The sequence below is a fragment of the Lygodium microphyllum genome, chromosome 25 (genome assembly GCF_053477565.2).
Source record: "Lygodium microphyllum isolate KBCC chromosome 25, Lygodium_microphyllum_v1.1.10, whole genome shotgun sequence".
NCBI lineage: Eukaryota > Viridiplantae > Streptophyta > Polypodiopsida > Schizaeales > Lygodiaceae > Lygodium > Lygodium microphyllum.
In genome coordinates, this window is record NC_141159.1 from 95243220 (window position 1) to 95249808 (window position 6589).

General features: G+C 41.9%; 1 pseudogene; it reads right to left on the bottom strand.

Moving 5' to 3' along the window:
- Positions 1-2431: 2431 nt before the first annotated feature.
- Positions 2432-5833, bottom strand: LOC148014519 (low affinity inorganic phosphate transporter 1 pseudogene; annotated as a pseudogene).
- Positions 5834-6589: the final 756 nt, after the last annotated feature.

Consider the following 6589-nt stretch of genomic DNA (forward strand, 5'->3'; position numbering starts at 1 on the left):
TGGATAGTTACTTTTGCTATTGGTAGCTTCTTCCTCAAGCTCTCTGCAGCATCACCTCTCCTAAGCTAGCTTTGTGGAAGCTTGGATTACTTCTAAATACATACCTTGATGAATGGATATGATATGGCTAGTTACCACCTCTTGTTCCTTCAATAAGTCCCATTCAATAGTGACTTGTATGATATCAAAGATTTGCTTCTAGACCACCATTCTTATATTTTCTTACACATTCTTATTCTTCTTCTTCAAGTTCTTGGTGTGCTACATAGCAAAGGTCTTATGATAGTCTCTTGAATTCCCTTCAAAGCTCTACTCAACAAGGATGGGTTTAAATAATTGGTCTACAAACTAAACCCAGAGAGAGAGAGAGAGAGAGAGAGAGAGAGAGAGAGAGAGAGAGAGAGAGAGAGAGAGAGAGAGAGAGAGAGAGATTTAAAAGGCTCAAATTAGATAGGATAGGTATTTCTAGGTTAGATTCTTTCAAGACAAATGGTACATATATCAATTATTGATTACTCTCTACATAACAAGAATGGTTTTTAAAGTTTTTTGAAGGTGCTCTCTCAAAGGTCATGATAACATTTGGGTGACTTTGGATGGAGTGCTCATTTGGCCTGATTTATAATTATACTAAATGTGATGCAAATTGGCCAAAGAATTAGATATGAACTTTTACAAAACTAAGTGCACTAATATGATTGGGTAAAAAGGACTAGACCTCTTAGTGAATTCAAAAACTGTAATCTATATAAAATATAGAACATTAATAAATGGATTCTAGCCTGCATTTAGTCAAATATAGCATTGTTTTAGTACTTTAATATCTTCCAAATTATGTTTATGACTTAGGGCACTTACTTCTAAGAAAATATAATTCTATTAAGAAATTCCTGTGTTGACAAACAAAGGAAAATTTATGTGATAGAACTCACACACAATACAAAATAAAAGGGACAAATATTATCCTTCGTGATGACCACTCTAAAGGGAGAAGGTCCTAGGGCCACTTCCTAGGAGGGTTTTTTGTTTCTTTGTTCTTTTTTGAGAGGGGGGATTTGATTTTCTTGAAAATTCCATGTTGTAAAGAAACATCTAAGCTCATTTTTCCAATAGGGTTCCTCCACCTTAACAAAAAAATGTGCTCCTAAACATGTAGATGAGTAGGTTAATAAGGACACATTTCAAAGGTTCTTTATTTATAATACTAGAGGGTTTCTAACACCCCCCCGCCCCCCCCCCCCCCCCCCCCCCCCCCCCCATTTAGGAATTCACAATTAGGGACATTCTTGGAAACAACTCCTTGTGAGAAAACCTAGCTGGAACTCCTTATTATACTAGGGCCTCAATGAAGGTCTACTTGTGATGAGTATAGTTTTCTAATTGCCAAGACATGTGAGGGAGTGAATCACCTATAAATGAGCCTATCCATCTACTTTGGGCCTACTCCCACCAAGTCTTGGGTGCTAAACCTAGTTGAGTACCCAAAAAGAATTTGTGCATTCATTTAACATGCCACTCCAATTAAAAGATCTATGTCTTTAAAGCATGAAAAGGCTAATGAGATTGGTTGGTTTGCTTGGGCAAGTGTCCAAAAGTGAAAAGTTACACTTTTTACCATTTAATATGTTGATTTGATTGGTAACCACTTTGGGCTATGCTCTCTCCCATTGCTCATTGTGGTTGTAAAGCCAAAAGCCATGGGGACTTGTGATGTGATAACAAGTTTCCAACCTAGTTGCAAACATGCTTAGGGGGAACAAGTCCTTGCAAGGCTCACTACTTCCTAGGTTCACAAATCTCTATCCATCTACAAAAGGATATGTGAGGTGGATGTGGCCCAACCTTATATCACTTGTCTACAAGCAACCATTTAAATATGACAATGTCCTCCAAACACTAGTGCATGAATTTCCATTGGCTTTTGATCTAAGGTGCCATGAGAGATGCTCCTTTGATTATCATCATAGCCCAAATCAATGCCCTATCAATGATAATGGTACTACTCAGCAATACATTAAGTGAAATGTACAAGGGGAATGAGGTCATGATATTGCATATCTAGAAGATCATAGTCATGTGGTAATATGTCCATATAAGAAGCATCTCCATCACCAACATGGGCTACAATATAAGGATGGATGGTAACAAACATCATAAAGTAGATATGCAACAACTAGAGCATGAATTTCCATTGGCCTTTGATCTAAGATGACATGAGAGATGCTCCTTTGATTATCATCATAGCCAAAATCAATGTCCTATCAATGATAATGGTACTATTCATCAGCAATACATTAAGTGAAATGTACAAGGGGAATGAGGTCATGATAATGCATATTTAGAAGATCATAGTCATGGGGTAAAATGTCCATATAAAAAGCATGTGCATCACCAACATGGGATACAATATAAGGATGGATGGTAACACACATCATCAAGTAGATATGCAACAACTAAGCACCCAAGATTGCATGGACCCTTCATGCCGAACGTGGCCATGGAGCCAAGGTGCGACCCAATAGTAGTTGCAAATTAATGGAAATGTACAAAGTATCACAAGACTTTGCCAAATCTCTATCCAAGAAATGTAGCATGTAAAGTGCATACAACTTGCCAATGGGAACTTTAACCTTTTAGACCCTTGAATGATCAGTCATGTAGAGTATCTCATGATAAACATAAGTTGCATGGTCATCTCAAATCAGTGGTGAATGTTTTGCCTTGGTGAGGCATGGTTTCAAAACAAAGGAAACAAACGACATAGACTCTAGGTGCATCAGACATTGATACAAGATAGTCTTTCCATTTTTTGTCAAGAGTTTCCCTTTCCTGGTTTGAACTTACATTGGAGAAGAAAGCTGAATAGTTAACGGATCTGAATGAAAAAATGTGTTCTTTAGTACCCAACAAGTTAAAAATGTCAAGAGCACTAATGAGAGAGAGAGAGAGAGAGAGAGAGAGAGAGAGAGAGGCTGTGAGCTCACCAATTCTCAAGTGCCCTCTCAGTCAGTCCCATACACCTTTGTGCTGGATAATTATTACTGTGTGCAGGAGTGAGCATATCCCCCCTACAAGATGAGTCAGAGAGCAGTTCTAAAAGAAAGCTCGTGAGCAGGAATGTATTGACGCTCCTCCTCTTCCTCTAGTGGGGGGGTTCTGGACGGTGAAGAAACTTCAGAGTCCACCTTGCCCTGAGTTGTTCGATGTATCTGGTCGTGAGCAATCACCTTGTTGAGAGATTTTGACACACTGAAGGAGAAGGCCCCCTCCTCTGAAACCACCCTATTCTGAGGCTTCCTTACACTGATGGAATAAGGCCCCTCAGAAACCACCTTGCATAGGAGTCTTGTCTGATTCATGGTTTTAGAACTGGTCTCTGAGGAAACGAGCCTGTTTTGGGATCTTGTCACTCTGGTGCCTATGGATATCGTCGGGGTTGCAGCCATCTCGAGATTCTCGCCAGATAGGTCCTCCAGGGACTTCCCTTTGGTTTCTGGGATGAGGAATGTGAACAGAATTCCAAGCCCATTGATGACTCCCAGGAGGAGAAGGGTGGTCCTGACTCCTAATCCAGTAGGGTACCCTGGGTCTTGGCTTCCCTCAGTTGAGCTCTGGGCAGCATACAAGAATCCAAATGCTCCTACGATGGCCCCCAGCCTCCCTGCAGCAGCTGATATGCCATGGCATGTGGACCGCATCCTTGTTGGAAAAATCTCTGCCGGCACGGCGAAGGTCGTACTGTTCGGCCCAAAGTTTGCAAATAAGAATGTGAAAGCATACAGGGTAAGGAATACAATTTTATGTTGCCCATCCCTCCATGTGTAGTAGGGTTTGGCCAATGCAAACATGAAGATTGTCATCATGGTAAACCCCATCAGCTGGATGAAGAACCTTCCCAAACAATCTATCGTGGCCACTGTGAACCAGTAGCCCGGCATGGTCGAGCATAAGGCCACGAGAGCCTGTGCCCTGCTTATCTTGGAGACCTCCTCCACTGCATTCATTGATTCTGCCTTGGGAAGCCAGCCAATAGCAGAAAACACATCCTTTTGGAACAAATTCTGACTATAGAATGCTACATCGAGAAGAAACCATGTGGAGGTTGTCCCTACGAGATGAAGACCATGCCTCCTCAGAAATTGCCTGGAAAACAAACCATAGTTGTCAGACCTAATCTTGTCCACCTTCTCTTGCTCTGGCTGAAGCTCCATAGACAGCACCTTTGTCATGTCTATGGCAGCTTGCTTGGCATTGCCTTCCACCAGGGCTGTGTATCGTGCCGTCTCCGGCATCTTCATCCTCCAGTAGTATGTCAAAAGGGCAGGAATGGCACCAAATATGAAGATGATCCTCCACACGTAATGTGCCTGGTGAGGTGTGGACTCCAGCGGAGACTCGCTGAAAGATGGACGGGGATAGGCGTTATTGAATGCAGCAGACACAATGATCGAAACTGTGGCTCCCGCGAGGATGCCAATGCCTTGCATAGCAAAGACAGCAGCAATGAAGCCTCCTCTGGTAGATGTGTTTGCATACTCTGACATGATAACAGCTGACAAGGGGTAGTCACCCCCAACGCCAAATCCAAGCCAGAATCTAAAGAAGCAAAGGGTGATCATAATTGACTTAGGGTCGCTGCTAAAGGATAGAGCAGAGCCTACGGACGAGAATACCATGAGCATGAGGGTTGCACCATAGATCTTCTTCCTGCCCATTTTGTCTCCAAGCCATCCGGAGATGTCATGTGGCAGGCGTCATGGCTTGTCAGAGCCTGGGCTGTAGTAGTACAGCCTGCCGAAAAGGTTTGTTACTGTGGAGATGCAGAAGAGGTCATAGGCATCTGTGAAGAAGCCCATGCCTGCTATCACAATGGCTGTGAAGTGGTACCATTGTGTTCTGGCCTTGTCGAGAGCAGAAAGTAGCTCCAATTGCTCCCTTGACATAGCTGATCATTCAGTTGGCACCAAGCTGGATGCATGCAGGATTGTCTGGTGGAGAGAGTGGGTATTGAAGTTTTAAGCAAGCAGCTCCAATTGCTCCCTTGCCATGGCTTATCATTCAGTGGGCACCAAGCTGGATGTCTGCAGGATTGTCTGATGGAGAGATTTGCTATTGAAGCACTTGGCCAGCAACTCCAATTGCTCCCTTGCCATGGCTGATCATTCGATTGGCACCAAGCTGGATACGTGCAAGATGAATGCCTGATGGAGAGAGTTGGTATTGAAGCATTAGGCAAGCAACTGCAATTGCTCCCTTGCCATGGTTGATCATTCGATTGGCATCAAGCTGGATATGTGCAGGATTAATGTCTGATGGAGGGAGTCGGTATTGAAGGATTAGGCAAGCAATTATGGATGGATTAAGAGTTATGACTGCCTACTACTGATACAAAGCATGCGTTGGATCAATTGAATAGTGAGCCTTCAGTAATCAGAAATACGATTGCTCCTCCCTCTCCCTTAGCCAATCATGAGTGGATGGCCAAAGCGTTGACCTTGATATATGAGGTCATGGGATTACACAAACTGTGATAGAGATCTCAACATCTGCAGCTGAGCTTATGATGCATGGATTAGTGGTGGATAAGGATGGGTGGATGGCAAGAGAGCTGCAAGGGATTGAACACTACCAGTACTGTGCCATCTTCTTTTAGACGACATGCATCGCACTCGCGTGAGATGCGCCGTGCATAATTGGGTACAATACACCCTAGCATTTCATTGATTTTGCTTTTGTGGCTCTTTGTTTGCTGTTGTGGCTCCCTACATACAAAGTCATTCTGTATTATTCCTCTCGGGGAGAGGATTCTAACACTTGGCCTTCATTATGCTTAGACTTGCTATATTTAAAACCTTCTATCACCTGGTTCTTATAAGCGTCTCGTGCATCATCTACACATAAGTGTGCCTCACTCACCTTGCAACTTGCGAGGTTCCAAAGGGAAACATCATCCCTTGTCCTCTAGAGAATATGCTCCTTGGGAGAATGTGTATATGTTTGGAGGTTGCCATGTGCATGTACCATGTACATATGTCTCTACATGGAGTGGCAACCTACCAACGATCATGCTTTGCTAGTGGATGTAACTAGGTTGACAGATGCAACTTGGTAAAGGAGTTTGAAGTTCCATATACAATTCTTGCATGTTTGTTATGTAGCAGTTTTACTTATGGTTTTTAGACATGTGACATGTTTTAAAGTGAAGTACATTTGTAGATAAATTTTAGCATTGTTTAAATACATAGAGAATCTCGAAAGGAAAATATGTACACTGATAGAGTTCGAGCCTTATGCCTAAAAGGTTAGTTGATCTCTTTTCCGTGCAAGAATGATGATTTTCAAATTTTATGCTTAATAGCACTTCAAATAAATAAATAAAATCAATAGACATTAAAATGAATAAACTTTAACAATACTTTAAAAACTAAATTAAATGAAAAAACATGTTATATAGCATGTCGAAGAGATGGCATAGGTCTCTTCATATTTAAATAATTACGGGGGAGGATGCCTTTTCTCTGTTCATTCAAAATATGTCATTTGTTGAAGATATACCATTTTGTTTTTTTCACTACGTTTGAAAGATCGT